The sequence below is a fragment of the Lissotriton helveticus genome, chromosome 3_1, assembly GCF_964261635.1.
Source record: "Lissotriton helveticus chromosome 3_1, aLisHel1.1, whole genome shotgun sequence".
NCBI lineage: Eukaryota > Metazoa > Chordata > Amphibia > Caudata > Salamandridae > Lissotriton > Lissotriton helveticus.
In genome coordinates, this window is record NC_136061.1 from 1,199,836,078 (window position 1) to 1,199,852,218 (window position 16,141).

Here is a 16,141-nt window from a genome sequence, read left to right on the forward strand (position 1 = left end):
CCCTCAAGGAAACGGACTCGTTGAGCGGTTCAACCGCACGCTCAAAGGGATGATCGGGGGGTTGGAAGAGCCCCTCCGTCGCCAGTGGGATGTACTGTTGCCGTGCCTTCTCTTCGCATATCGAGAGGTTCCCCAGAAGTCCCTGGGCTTCAGCCCATTTGAACTGCTGTATGGACACCCCGTGCGCGGGCCGCTCAGCCTAGTTAAGGAAGGCTGGGAGATGCCCCCTCTAAAGAACCCACCAGATGTGTTCCGCTACCTCCTAACACTCCGCAACCAGACCCGGCGATTCCGAGAACTAGCAAAAGCCAACCTAGAGGCCAGTCAGGAGGACATGAAAAAGTGGTATGACCGGAATGCCTCCTCCATCGCGTTTGAACCTGGGCAACAGGTATGGGTGATGTCCCCCACCGAACCCTGCGCCCTACAAGACAAGTGGACAGGGCCCTTCAAGGTGGTCGAGCGCAAGGGTCCGGCTACCTATCTCATCGACTTGGAATCTTCCCGGAACCCCCTCCGGGTCCTCCACGCTAACAGACTGAAACCGCACTTTGTACGGACAGAACTCAGCCTCCTGATGGCCACAGACAATGGGGCTGAAGAGGACTCCGAGCCCCTCCCGGACCTCCTACGAACGCGGGAGAAAGACGGTTCCGTAGATGGGGTCCGACTCTCAGAGGCCCTCACCCGAGAGCAACACCAGGAGTGCCAAGTTCTCCTATCACAATTCGCCAGCCTGTTCTCCCTCACCCCAGGGGTCACTTCCTGGTGTACGCACGATGTGGACACGGGGGACAGCCCCCCTATCCGCCACCGGGCCTACCGCGTGCCAGATCGGGTACGGGCCTGCATCCAGGAGGAAGTAGCCAAAATGCTCACGCTCGGGGTCATCGAGCCCTCAGACAGCCCCTGGGCCAGCCCTGTAGTACTGGTCCCCAAAGCAGCTGCCCCCGGCACCACACCAGAACTCCGGTTCTGCGTCGACTACCGGGGCTTGAATGCGGTCACCAGGACAGACGCACATCCCATCCCCCGGGCAGATGAACTAATCGACCGCATGGGAGCTGCCCGCTACCTCAGTATCTTCGACCTGACGGCGGGCTACTGGCAAATCGGCCTCACACCCCGGGCACAAGAACGTTCTGCCTTTTCCACGCCCGATGGCCATTACCATTTCACAGTCATGCCCTTCGGCATGAAGAATGCCCCAGCAACATTCCAACGGCTCGTCAATCAGGTCCTGGCGGGGCTCGAAGGATTCAGCGCCGCCTACTTAGACGACATCGCTGTATACAGCAACCAGTGGTCCGAGCACCTCCACCACCTCCGAGCAGTACTGCACGCCCTTCAGCAAGCTGGCCTCACGATCAAGGCCAGCAAATGTCAAATTGGGCAAGGGTCTGTAACCTACCTCGGGCACCAGGTGGGAAGCGGCCTGGTGGCCCCTCTGCAGCTAAAAATTGCCGCCATCCAGTCCTGGCAGCCCCCCACTACCCAGACCGAGGTACGAGCCTTCCTGGGCCTCACGGGCTATTACCGAAGATTCGTGAAAGACTATGGTACTATCGTGAGGCCCCTCACAGAGCTCACGTCAAAAAAATCAGCCCCAGAAAGTCAACTGGACCCCAGAGTGTCAAGCTGCATTTGAACAATTGAAAGCCGCCATGTGCTCCGCCCCTGTGCTCCAGGCCCCCGACTACAGCCGGGAGTTCATCGTCCAGACGGATGCCTCCGACCATGGCATTGGGGCAGTCCTGTCCCAAGTGAACACCGAAGGCCATGACCAGCCGGTGGCCTTCATCAGCCGGCGACTCCTACCACGGGAACAACGCTGGAGCACCATAGAGAGGGAGGCCTTCGCGGTGGTATGGGCCCTCAAGAAGCTCCGGCCCTACCTTTTTGGCACACCCTTTCGGGTACAGACCGACCACCGACCCCTGCAGTGGCTGATGCAGATGCGGGGGGAAAACCCGAAGTTACTACGCTGGTCCATCTCCCTACAAGGGATGGACTTCACAGTTGAACATCGGCCTGGGCCCGATCACGCCAACGCAGATGGCCTGTCCCGGTTCTTCCGCCTCGACGCGAAGAGTCCCCAAGAGAACGGGTAACTCTCCCCGCCTTCAGCTGGGGGGGACGCATGTTGGACAGGCCACATGAAGGGCCGCTCTCCCCCGGCCCAACCAGGCCCGAACCAGCCACGCAAGTACCACACACCACCATTGCACGTCCACCGTCCCCGCAGGGACCCCTACACTCGAACCTGTTGACCCCGTAGGCCGACCCACTACCGGCCTGCGCGCCCATCCTGGGCGCCATCTTGGACACTCCACCACGAGGCCGCCTGGCCCCCGATCGACCTCAACCCTGGGCCTGGCCAGGCCTCAGACATTCCGGCACCAACATCCACCCAGGAGGTGAGCGGGCTACTTGGTCAGTCAATGGGAGCAGGAGGTGTCGATGGCTCTCACCCGCCAAGTGCCGCTCGCCCATCGCCTCCCCGGACGCTGGCTCCACCCCCCTGCTGGGTGTCTGAACCCCCTCATCCCGGACCTCCCGACCTCCAAGTGCGAGGGTCCGGACATCAAAGCACACCAGCCCTATAACTGGGGCAGCTCCAGAGCAGGACGGGAGTTGTATCTTGGAGTCGAGAGACGCAAAGAAGAACTCATCCTTGACGGACTACTGGCGCTGCCGTAGCTCTGTCTTGTGCACCCTCGTCTTGCCTGCTGGCGCTGCCGCGGCTTTGGGAACCACCCTATCCTTCATCATCGTCGGGACCTGCTGGCGTAGCCGCGGACCGTTTGTAACCACCACCTTCATCGGGACCTGCTGGCTCTGCCGCGGACCGTCGTCTGCCTTATCCATCTCGGGACCTGCTGGCTCCGCCGCGGCCCGTTCATCTACACCACCGAGCTCGAGGATTGAGAGCTATTTTCCATCGTTTTGGTAACAAGACTGTCCCGCTACCCTTTTCCCAAACAGAGACCAGAATAGAGGGGACCCCTGAGTCCAGACCTCCTTGTACCATTCTACCGTACTTGAAGAATTGTCTATAAAGTATCGTTGAACTTTATCATTGTGTGGTGTCCGTCTGTGGGGGGGAAGTTACTTGTCTGTACGATTCACTGGAGACGGCTCTCCCCGGAGACCTCTCCCCGTATCCTCGGCCGACCCTCCCGGTCCGTCTAACAGTAACCCATTCACAAACGGGAAGGGGTCCCTAAAGGACCATTGCCCTTTGGGAATGTGTGTGTGTTGGACTTGGCCCCTTTTCCCAAAATGTTTCACTTTTTGACCCCCCTATTTGAGGATGTCTCCCCCATGGTTGAGAAATGTATAGGCCATGTGTGGTGTGAGATGCCATGTTAAATGTAATGCAAAGGTGTGCGCACCTATAATTCCCCCATCATGAGAATGTAACCTGGTAACATGCTGCGTTTAAAATGGATGCCATGGCTGTATGTGGTGCCACCTGACTGTGGTGGGTTAGCAGTCTAGTTGTTTGCTTCCCAGCCATCCCAGCTTTTGGAGGGAAAGCCTGGCACCCAGGGTGCTCTACTCCTCCCCCTGAGCCAGTTAGAACCAGTTTCCCCAGATGCTTCTAGAAGCTTCTTCCCCTGTCTAGTAGGTGGGGTGAGGGGCGTATAAGTAGGGGGGCTGTGCCACCATGTGCTGCCAGGGGATACCGCCACATAGGCCTGTGTGCTGGACCCTCCACCCAACTGAAACCCCTCTGCTGTCCACAGGGCTAGTGAAAGCCCCACTGCAGGAGTAAAGGATGCTGTAACAGGAGGAGTGCCATGCTACAGAGGAGGATGGTTGCTAAGACCTACCGCCCTGTCCTGATGAGTGCACACTGACTGCTGACCTTGCCCAGTACTGCCTGCTGCTCTGCTACCTGGCCCCTGAAGAAGCAAGGAGCGCTACACCTAAATGTGCCAGGAGAAGAGGAGTGTCTGTCCTCTGCAGCACTGGGCTGAGAAAGCGCTATACCCCCATGGACTGTGCCTTCCAGCGCATGGTGAGTGCTGTAACACACTCCCCGAGTAGAAGAAGGAGGTGAGGAGCGTGGGTGGTACCGTGCTGTGTGGGACTGTGTACCTCTGGGCCAAGGTTCCATGTTGTGAGGCTGCCCAACCTGTGCCGCTTGCTAGCGCCTAATTTTAATCACCCCAAGAAGGAGTGGGGATTCGCCAGCGCCGGGTGGCCAGGAGGAACTAATATTTGAAAGTGCTGTGGGAGCCCACCCCACGTGATTGCGCCCGCGTGCTGATTTAAATAAAAGCGGGTGCCTACCCCGCTTCATGCATATTTAATGAGCAGGTGCCTACCCCGTGTATTGCTGCGCTTTTGCTGACTTAAAACCAGCGGGAGCCTACTCCGCGGTTTTTATGTTAATTTGGCGGGAGCCTACCCCGCACTTTGCCGCAAAGAAGGATTCACCGCCGCGACCCAGGATTAACTCAGGACCCGGAAGGACAAGTAGCCGACCCGGAAGTCAGGCTGGGCTCCCATGAGCTGGTGGGAGCCTGCGCGTCTGCTGATTCTAGAACTGGAGCGGGAGCCTACCCCATCGGTTCGTGCCCCAGAAGGACGCCGTCTGGAGCCTCACAGGCCCCCGTATCAAAGAGGTCGGGTGAGGTCGGGCGAGACGCTGCCGCGGGCGGGGCTCTCACACGCTGAGGAGAGCCCGCGGCAGACAGGAACAGAGGAGCCCGGAGCCGTACCGATCTCGGAGGACGGGAACCTACCCCGCCTCCGGCCGTGGAGGCAAACAGCCAGTGGTTTGCGGGGCTCCCAAGGGGAAGGGAGAGGCCCGCATGCAGGCTGAGAAGTCGGGTGTTGAGGAGCTGCTGCCAACAGCAAGAGAAACCCAGAGCCGCTCCGCAAGATCTACAGTGAATGGGGCTTCCCTCTGGGGTGTTGGAAGGTGGGGGGCAGGCCGAGGCACTGTATCGGTGCCTGAGGCCCCCGGGGCCAGGACGAGGCCGTACAGCAATTGACCAGATTTGCCAGGCAGCTGCCTTTCCTCCCTTTGCCGTGTGGGGCCGCCTTCCACACATTGCACCCGGGCCATTGATACTAAAGCGCCGCCGCCAGGGCCCTGCATTATTGTAAAGTAGGGGGCATCCTGTATTTCCATGCCCCAGAGGAGGGGGCTTAGGAGCTGACGTCTGGAGCCTGCCCCTAGAGCCTGGTGAGTGGGGCTCTGCCTGCTAGTGGTTGGGGGGTGTCGGGCATATTGCCAGTGCCCGCCCCCGGTGCTGAGTACACAGCAGGCCCCATCTGACAGTGGCAGCTGCACCGTGTTTGGGCCTTCATGAGTTTAGAAGCCCCTTTGTGACTGTGCAGTGCGCCAGAACCTCATCTGCACTGTAGGGGGCCAGGACTGTAGGGTTTGATGCAAGCTGACTGCGGTGATGTAAATGCTATTGGTTTATGCCCCCCTACCAATGTGATTTAGGCTGCAGTATGCCCCCATGTTAAAGGTGTTCATGCTAATGAAGGTTTTAGGCCCTGTGTTATGCCAAGTACAATGAGCCTGATGCCCCCACTGGTACCTAAAGGGATGTTGGCCACCGGTATCCCCCTGATGGTTGAGGGTCATGCCCCAGTCTAATGTGGTTATGCAGGCGGACTCTGCCTAATGTTTGTGCACCCCTGGTAATGTTTCATGCCGTCATGCCCCCATGATGATGCAACTATACTGATGTGCCTAATACTTTTTTTCCCTAAGGTTGATGACCCCGGCTCCTGATTTTATGCCTTGATTTGGTGCATAGTGAAACGCTCATGATGTTGCACACTGCTGAGGTTACGGTGGTACATAGGGTGTTTAATGCCTAGTATTAATGTCAGGCAATGGTGTATTCATCTTAGGCCCAATGCATTATGTTCATACTAATGTTTATCCCGTAAGGCTGACTGCTGCTGGTCTTGCATTCCATGTTAATGCCTACTATGTTTATGCCCCCAGGTCAGGCCTCACGACAATACTGTGGTGCTAATGTTGTACAGTGATGCTGAACATGTTTCCCCTAGGACTACAGCTGATGGGCTTACCTTTTTTTCACTTTGTCATTTGCGATGGTTCTGGCAGCGGCCCGATTGGCCCTCCCATGTAAATAATCCCCTTGTACATATTGCCCTGGCGTCAGTTGGCACAGTATAGTGACTACAGTGATTACTATTGCATGTTTGACCCAATACAAAAGTTATTCTTTTCACCTAATCTGGTGTGGTCTCTTTTTGTGGTGTGCCTTGTGTGTCGCCTGTGTGTACTTTGTGGATGCTTTCCACATGTCCTCTGGAGTTTGGCCCGTCCGCTCTGCACCATGCTACCCCATTTCTAACAGTGTGCCAACATTTTTAAGAGGGACCACTGCCTACTCTTAAACAAGCATTGGCATAGCCAATAGGTCTCACCTTTGGGACCTTATAAGTGTTTAGCCATGCAACACTTGATGTTGTTGCACCAAGGATATTGTGCTGGATAACTAAACACTTATAAGGTCCCAAAGGCGAGACCTATTGGCTATTCCAATGCTTGTTTATACTTGCATTACACACAGTATAAGTTAGACTGATACAAAATGTGCACATAGTTTTACGATAAAATGGTGCTTCCAAAATTTAGATTTTAGTAATATACCAGAGTGTATGTAATGCAATTACATAATAAATGCAATTTTAAAGGAAGACTCGAAACGGGTCTCTATTGGGCTCTGTTATGTGCCCTGCACAGGCGGTTCATTTTTTTCGGACTGCAGTGACAGCAGACACATCAATGTGCGCGTGCTCACACTTCTCACTAGTGGAGAAGTTACGGCATGACGTCATGCCAAGGGAGTGTTGTAGGGGAAGGGAAATCCTTTAAAGAGAGTCATTTTCTCTCTGGTTTTTCCTGTCTCTTTTTGAAACTCAGGAGCAGCAACATTCACCAGGGCTTTAAGTAGAAGCTTTTTCAATATTATGTATAACAATCCATAGTTGCTGCTTATTTATCGTATGCATCTAAAAACCATTGATAAAGCCAATAGTCCTGACTTCTTGTAGATGTGTTATTACTTGTATCATATATCTGGATGCAATGACAGCAACAGCAAAATACAAGTCGGGCGGCACAGGTTTTTAGCTTACGTGTTTTAAGCCATGCCCTTAATTACATTGGCCACGCCCCTTTGAGAGACCCCCCCCCCCAGTTTTTTCATCCCACTTAAAGCCCTAGGTACTTGGCCCAGTTGCTCAAATCCACTGTAGAGAGTGCAGTGACAGCAGGCACAGGGACGTACACTGCTCACACTGTTCACTTCTCACTAGTGGAGAAGTTACGTCATGCAAGGTGAGCATTGTAGGGGAGGGAAATCCTTTATAGAGACTCATTTACTCTCTGGATTTCCCTTCTCTTTTTGAATCTCAGGAGCAGCAACATTGTCATGGTGTCATCAGGGCTTTAAGTGGAAGCTTTTTAAATATTATATACAAGCCATAGTTGCTGCGTATTTATCTTATGCAACTAACAACCATTGACAAAGCCAATAGTCCTTAATTGTTGTAGGTATGATGTTATTTGTATCATATGGCTGGATGCAATGACAGAAACAGCAAAATACAAGTCGGGCGGCATGCCCTAATTAAATTGGTCACACCCCTTTGGAGAGACCCCCTGCTTTTCCATCCCACTTAAAGCCCTGCCAGGGCTGCTTAACTGTTGCAGTGTTCCTTTCCTCAAGGTGAGGCCTTCCTAGTGACCCTCATCACCCTCACACCCCGTCCCATCACCTGCACGGAGTCACACGTCCTTCGGAGTACAGGTCATATCTTCGACTCCTGCTGAACAGACACCGCATCCCACTGTCAGCCCATTGTCCCCTGTCACCTACTCAGAAAAGGGCATGGTCCAGAGCCCCAAGTGACTCTCAGCTTAAGGAACAAACTAAAAGCAGCTGCGTACAGCGATTTAACCCTATGGTGAGTGGGCGCTCAAACACATAAAAGGACCTGGGAGCAATGCAGATATATTACTAGCAGTCTAATGTTTAGACACCCCCTTCCTGTGAAAAGTCACCACTTCCGAGTTTCCGAGATGCGCCTTGAAATTTACGATGTGGCTTAATAGAGAGATATCCTGTATCGTTTCTATCTTCAGCTCAGAATGAAAACGAGCGGGTCAAACAAAAACATGATCACGCGCAATTCTCTCAGCATCTGCATGAATTCTCAAGGTAATTTGTACGATCTCGGTGGGTGGCTGGTTGGGGACACAGTATTGCAAGTCAAAAACAAAACCAGGGGTTTCCGAAAGAATACGTGCAGGCACTGTTTCAAAGTGCTATACAAAGGGAATTCCACCCTTCAAACGCCTCATTCATTTGCAAAAGTCACTTGCGGGAGGAGTGGAAATTAATCAAGCTGTGTACAGTCAGTGATACTCGGGGATTTCAGGCATTTCCTCCACAGTGACTCAGACGTCCCACTTTTGCATTCATAGTCTCATTTTTGGGTACATGTTGAATGACAGAGCAGCAAGACAAGCACATGCCACTCACTAATGATGATTTAGAAGATTAAGCATTGCATTATAACAAAGAAAACAAGCGCGTGCCTCGCGCTGAAGGGGGAAAAAAAGATGAGGAGAGGAGGGGGCAGCAGGGGGAGAGGAGAGAGGAGGGGGCCTGCGCCTATTTCCCTTGCGGGAGCGAGCAGGAACCATATGTTTGTAATTCACACATGGTTTTAAAGCTCGCTCCCGCAAGGGAATCGCCAAACGTGCACTCGTTGCATTCAAAGCAATGCAATGTGTGCACGTTTATGGCAGCAAAGCTGAAGCAATTGCTAAAGGTCTTTTCCTAAGCAGCTCAAGCACTGCATAGGCGAGACCTAAAAATGAAAATGTTGCTTTTCTTTTTTATTTTTGAAACCCATCCCATTTTCTTTTGAGGAAAACGTACTGCATTACAACAAAAACATTATTGCTTTAACTAAAAACCAATCACAGACATGGTGGTTTGTTTACCCCAGTAGGCCACCATGTCTGTGATTGTAGAAATTCACATTGGGTTCGTAAATTGCGACCTGCCTCACAAATTTTGATGAAGCACGTCCATTTTCGACCCACTGCTAATTGCTAACAGTGTCAAACACACTGTTGTACATTGCCGTTTGCAATTTCCTAATAGCGAATCGCTAAAATTCGCTGTAAGAAAATCGCGAATACGCGCTATTGTACTTCTGGCCCTAAGTGATTTCCCCAGAATTACAGGATGCATGACAGTCTACCACATGGTGGCACTGTTTGACTGATTTAGAGATGTGTTCAACAACGGTTGTTCGTTAAGTGAATATATCTTAAAAATGACTACTAAGTGCCTCTGAAGCCATTGTTATAGCTTTGGTGACTGCAATAGTGTGACTAATTACACTTGGAGAAGTACTGCGGTTATTCGTTGTGTTGGTACTGATATTGGCAGCGCTGGCAGTGGCAATGGGTGGTGTAAGATGAGGCAGCCTCCTGACAAGGGCAACAGGACTTCTTTTTAAAAAATTGAGCACTGGAATGAGTGCTACTGGCCAAGTCTCTGCTCAGAAGCCCATGGCTGGTGCTATTAAATGTCACAACACTAAATGCCAATTCTACTAATCCTAGATCCCCCTGAGGCCTCTATTATTAACTACCAGTGTTAGAAATGGGGGTTCTGGTTGGCTATGGTATGTAACTAGGCCAGGCATGACCCAACACTTTAGTCAGGGTAAGGGAGTTACATATCTAAGAAAAACCCTCCTCACCCCATTGGTAGCTTGGCACAATCAGGCAGGCTCATCCCAGAGCCAATGTGTAAGGAGTTTGTGCAACACACACACACCAGTGACACAATAAATACACCACAAAATAGGCTCTACATGGGATTATATCCAAATATCTCATATTTTGTATGTAACACACATAGACCACAATCACATAAATCATAAATCACTTTGCCAACTAGACAATTGTCATAACATCACCAGTAGTGCAATAAAGGAAATACTTATAGGTTGCACACTTCATGGAAACACCCTACACCATCACTGTACACAATATGCAGGTCCTGACATGATATTCGATGCAAGGTAAAAGCATCATAAATCCTAATATCAGGGCATAAAATGCAGCATTTAGGAAGGGAGAGAAACACATAAATCATCAAATGGGTGTGAGAACGCACATCAGATTAGGAATAAGCACATAAATCACCATAAATGACCCATAGTCTACAAATTACCATAAGCCTAACAGTAACAGTCATTCAGTAACACAACCACCTGAAGCGTTAGGGAACGGTAGGGCATGGCGTACCTGTGCTCTTATTATGCTAAATAGGGTGAATATGCACTGACGGTAGGGCAAGAAGCAACTGTGCGCCCACTACTGTAAATACAGTATATTCAGGGAGTGTGCACAGTTTTCTAAGCCAGGAAGCGAAGGGCCTCTGTTGAGTTCTCACCCGAGAATTACAGTGGGGAACCAAATGATGTGCACTGACCAATAGCAAGTGCTCACAGGTAAGAGGAGTGGGGGCACAATGGTGGAAATCAGCAAGGCAACTTCTCTGCAATTACAGCCCCGCCTGTGCAGGAGTGCAGGACTGCCTCACCTTCTTTCAGAGATGCCAATTTTCGAGCAGGGCGGGGGCTAATCTCCTCTTGAGGCCACCGGACAACCATGCTGGTGTGTTGTTGTCAGGCGGAGTGGCCCCACCCACTGGTGCAGCTGCTTCAGGCCCTTCCCTGCTATCGGGTAATGCTTTGGGAAGACTGGTGTTGGCTTTGCGCAGCAAGCTGGCGTGGTCGTATCTAGTGCACCCAAGCAGAACACCGTGCTCCCACAAAGAGGAGTACCTGCCCTGTAGAACGGGGCAGAGAATGCTCCTCAAGCACCACTGGAAATCAGGCACTGCTGCCCTCAACACGCTCCAGGCAGAATAGGAGAGATTGTCTACGCATTAGGAACAATGCCTCATACTTTTCCGATCCGATGTTGAAGGCAGAAACAAAGCACCTTGCTCTTGTTGACTGAAAAGAGTGCTCCCCACAAGCTCCCTCCTTGTTTCAAGATGAAGAACAGTCCAGTCCTTCTCCTGCTCAGGATAGAAGCAGCAACTGCAGTCCAACCTACCCCCGCACACAAAGGGGCAGCATTCCTCACACAGTATGGCCAGGTACTACCTAAACCGCCTCCTCCCTTTATCAATAACAAGATAATAACATGAGAGGATTTTTGGATTAGGGGGTCGTAAACCCTCGGCCGTATTTATTTACATAAAATATTTCAAACATAAAATTAATATACAATATTTACACAATACGCAGAAAACCATTACATTACATTGCTTCGTTGATAGGTACAGATGTCAGATGGCTAACCTTAACATATCTCTAATACAAAGGTATACCTATCCGAATCTAAACATACCACATTCAATAACCCTAATAATAACATTTCATTTTTCTGCGTATCCCTATTTTGAGCCTACAGCAAGGTCAATAAGTGGTGCCAGATCCTTATCTCTTGATGCCCGCCCTCCAACAGGAGTGCGCAGGTGCAGGGGGCCCGTTCACGGTGAGGGTACTTCCCCCCAGGTCACCCCCGTATGCCTGCCCTCCAACTGGAGTGCGCATGCGCAGAGGGCCCATTCCCCATGAGGGTACTTCTCCCCTCAGGTCACCCCCATTCGCCCTGTAGCTTATCTCCATAATGGGGCCCTTGCAGTTATGCGCCGCTTACTTGTGCCATTGTGCACGTGCGGGGTGGCCAAGCAGCCTACTGGAAAGAGTAACTCCCACTGCCTCGCACCCATCCAGCCAACCGGCTGTAACTGCCCCTGGAGTTCTATGAGAGACCACTTGTCCTTCCCCCTTGGGCGACCCCATTCAAAAAAGGCGCCGCCCTCTAAGGACCTTAAATTTACTGCTCACCAATCATGATCTTACCACCTGACCAAGGAATAGCACTAAAAATACGACAATAAGCATTACCTGTACAAGGAAAAACCTCCTAACAAAATGGGAAAGAAAAATTATCACACATATGATACACATAACCATGTCAACCTGAAAATAAAAATTCCTAACAAATACCCTCCATAAACCCTGCTTTTAGGGGATGGTGGGTGGGGAAATTAAATTACAGCCTCCTAGCGAGGCTGGGGTGACTAATGGCAGGCTGAGGGAGCGGCGAGCAAAGAGGGAGACTCCGCCGCCCCAGCCTTTTATTGCCAAGATAGATCCCAGCCAGGCCAGTTCTAACCGGTCTAGCATCAGCCCAAAAATGCATGACCCGGACGTGATTTCAATCACTTCTGGGTCACGCCCAGGACTACGACCAATTAGTGGCAGGGCGCGCCTGTCGCGTCATCACTGTGTGCGACAGGCTCGCCCCTGTATGGTCATCGGGGGCCGGCACGACCGCCATACCTTCGGAGTGGCCAATGCCGGCCCCGCATTTAAACTCTCCTTCCAGGCAATTTACTTTTTGACCCAGCAAGGATCTTTTGAAGTCTTTGATTTCCCTGAGACTTCCAACAGGGGATAAGCTCTGCATCAAGTCCTTGGAGATCTTGTCAAGCAGGATACCACAGCAGGGCAAAAAGAGTCAGTCCTTTTCATCTTCCCACAGATAGAAGCAGGAACTGCAGGCCAACCCTCCCTCTCATAAAAGGGCAGCACCCCTCACACAGCTCTTCAGCTCTTCTTCTTGGCAGGGCCCTCTTGTTTCCAGAAGTGGTTTAAAGTACTTATTTTGTTGATCTAATATTTATACCCCATTTTCTCTTTGCAGTTTTTGTTTCAAGAGTCTCTGAGCTCAGTGCAAACCAGTTATTTCCTCCCTGGTCCAGCTTCCCTACAGGAGGCAGTGACAGCATTGTGCAGAGCAGACACATCCTATTCAGGTATTTTTTTTAAACACTTTCTTTAAAAAGTCACAATTTAAATTTTTTACCTTTTTAATTTCTATGAAATCGATGAAGAAACTGCTGTTGTTCTATTTTGCAAATCACTTAGGGTTGCATTTTGCACATATTGTACATAGGAATGGCATTGTACTGGAATAGACCATATTTTATGGTTGAGCCAATGTTTTTAAAATTGCCTTGGATTTTCGATGTTTTATGAAATATTGTAACATTTTATATATTGTGATTGCATCATGTGTGCATACTTCAATGATTCATGGTAACCGAATAAAGTATTACTACAAAAAAAATAATAATGGGTGTGTAGGGGAAAGGCTTCTATACAGGCAAAAGTACTTCCTCCCCTTCCCTGCAGAGATAAAGCCAACCAAAAAATAATAGTCATGTGCAAATATACATTTGTGTTGCTTTTTCACATGCAGAACTATGAGCCAATTTACAACTCTGCATGTGGAAAAAATAACACATGTGACTGTGGTAGAGAAGAATTGCATGTGTATTCATAAAAAACTAAACATTTGCTCCAAATATTCAAGTAACTTTACAGGGGCAGATGACTGAGGGGCATATTACCAAGGGGGGCGATAGACAATTATCGCCGATTTAGCGGCCGTTTTTGGCCGCTAAACGGCGATAATTCTATCGCCCTATTAGCAAGCTGTCGCTAACTGATGTTAGCGACAGCTTCTAGGCGATAGCGAGAGGTTTGGGGCCCGCTTTGCATGTCAGCGATGTTTATCGCTAATGACATGCAAAGTGGGCGTACCCAACCCGTTAGCGACTGAAAGCAGTCGATGACGTCGCTATCGCCTATTAAAAAGGCAGGCGTAGCGTTGGAAATATTCGCGCAAGCGCGAATAGCTCAAAAAACTAACGCCTGCTCAGACCAGTTCTTAGCCATGTTATCCAATGGGAGGTGGATAACATGGCTAAGAGCATTTTGCCGCTAATGCGTGAATATCGCTGTATTCTCAGCGATATTCACGCTATCGCCGGAAAATGTATCGCTTTGGAGATAAACGTTGCTAATAGCACGTTATCTCAGCGATATTTTCCGGCGATGCTTAGCGATAAAAAATTTGTTGCTAAGCCTAGTTAGCGATAAATATCGCTAATCGTTGGTAATATGCCCCTGACTTTTTCTACTTCCAATATTTCAGTCACACTCATCGTCTTAGTGCAAATTTCTGATGGGAAGTTCTCTCTGGAGTTTCCGGATTGCCCTAACAGTTCATCTCTTTATGATCATCTTTCACAGTGAACACAATGAGTCACTTACCGAATGCAGTGGAAGACTACTGGGCAGAGGAAAACTCAGACGGCTACGGGGATGTCACCCTGCAAAGTGCTGTGGTGCCCTCTGATGGGAAGCTCTACATCGTGTTCCATGGGACCTCCGTGGAGGCTGCTGAATCAATCATCAGAGATGGATTCAAAAGATCAAGTGATGGCACATTGGGGAAGGGGGTGTATGTAAGCAGACAGTTTGAGAAAGCAAAGAGATATCCCTCGAGCTTGAGGGGGAAGAATGTGGTCTTGAGAGTAAGGGTCAATGTCGGAAAAGTTACAAGAATAGACAGGAAGGGGCATCCCCTTCAAAAAACCTGGCACAGCCGGTACGATACTGCCTGGATACCTCCAATGGCTGGCGTGGGTCTGGGACAATTCGAAGAAGATTGTGTTTCTAATCTGAACAGGGTAAAAGTAATTTATATGGATTTTGCACCTTCGGAGCAAGCTCTTAGGATGCTGAGGGGATTGATACCATACAGAAATAGAAGGATGCAATGAAACTGCAGATTTTGTTTGCTGGATACCGAAGCTCAAAAACCCATTACAACTAATTAGCTGGTAGGGAATTATTTCTTGCATATAAAATGCAAATCATGTATTTTGGTGCTAAATAGCATAAACATATTCATGTTTAATATTCTGAGTAGTTGTAGACAGGCATTTTTGCCCACCAACAGAATGGACCGAATTTGGTTAAACATTCTGCACTGAAATTTCTGTAAACATCATGGATTCTTATTCTGCGTTTTGTTTGGTACAACATCGGCTCTATAAGCAGAATAAACTAGATTTTAGTCTTCAATAGTTTACATTTTTGCCCCACTCTTCTAGTTTTTGAAAACTCTAACTTTGAAAAAATCCTGAATTTTATTAAGGGCATGACAAATACATTTTTTTTTGGCGAAACTTGCCATTTTTGCGAAAACCTCTAAATCTGTCTTTTACACTCAGGCTTAGATCAAAGTACAATCTGTCCATCAAAAGTGAAGAATCGTTTTGTTTCCATCTGATATTCCTCTTGAGCCGTCCGACAGGTGTATCACTAAATGCCTTGGGTTCAGGATCTGTGAATTTTTTAAGTTTACATACATTTCTGTTGTGCATGATAGGAAACATTTTAAGTGAGTTTATTTATGGATTCAATTGAGTTTTTGCTAAACGGAAACATATTTCCAAATGTTCAACACATTAGTGGAACACATAAACTAAGACATTGGAAAGCCCTACCCTGAAGAAGGTCAGCAAACATATATCTACTAATGATTCATTACACGCTTGTCTTGTCCGTCTGAGTTTCTATCCACAATGAATGGTTTGAAATACTGCTCAGAACTACCTTTGTGGAGCAAGAATAAATCTGCTGTTCTAGAGAAGATGGAATCTGCAGCAAAATGAGTAATGTATACAATGAATACATCATCTCACAATAAAAGCCAATTAAGTGTACAAATTCAAATGTGTGTTTCAGGGATTACCTGCATGGTGCAGATGCAGCGCATTTATTTTCTATCAGTGTAACTTCAGTTTACTTTCAAAAGTATTGGCGTAAAGCAAAATGATAGGGACCACTTGCAAAAAGTTCAGACTTCGCTACTACTCGCTCCATACCAGGAGCTAATGCTAAGGGGATTATTTATCATAAAGCCATGCAGTGAGGTCTGGCATTTCACTGGGGTTGCGGTACATGCCCCATGGATTCTGCCAGGCTGCAAAAAAATGATCCATTGTGAGAAAATAAGCGAGACCTACGCACAGCTACTGCGCCTAACCTCCAGGCCCAAAGATATATGGCAACCACAGAGAGACTATCTATTTACCTTGGAATCAGATGAGCCGACTGATGTGATGTACAGTCCTGCCTAGTATCACGCATCAGTCGTGACACTAACGCA

General features: G+C 49.4%; 1 long non-coding RNA gene across 1 annotated transcript in view; it reads left to right on the forward strand.

The window, feature by feature from the left end:
* Nucleotides 1-14,640, forward strand: part of LOC144823375 (uncharacterized) — a 48,660-nt gene extending 34,020 nt beyond the window's left edge. Inside the window, exons 2-3 of the long non-coding RNA XR_013608779.1 lie at nucleotides 12,821-12,932; nucleotides 14,215-14,640. This is a non-coding gene — a long non-coding RNA (uncharacterized LOC144823375). The remainder of the gene's footprint in view (nucleotides 1-12,820; nucleotides 12,933-14,214) is intronic.
* Nucleotides 14,641-16,141: the final 1,501 nt, after the last annotated feature.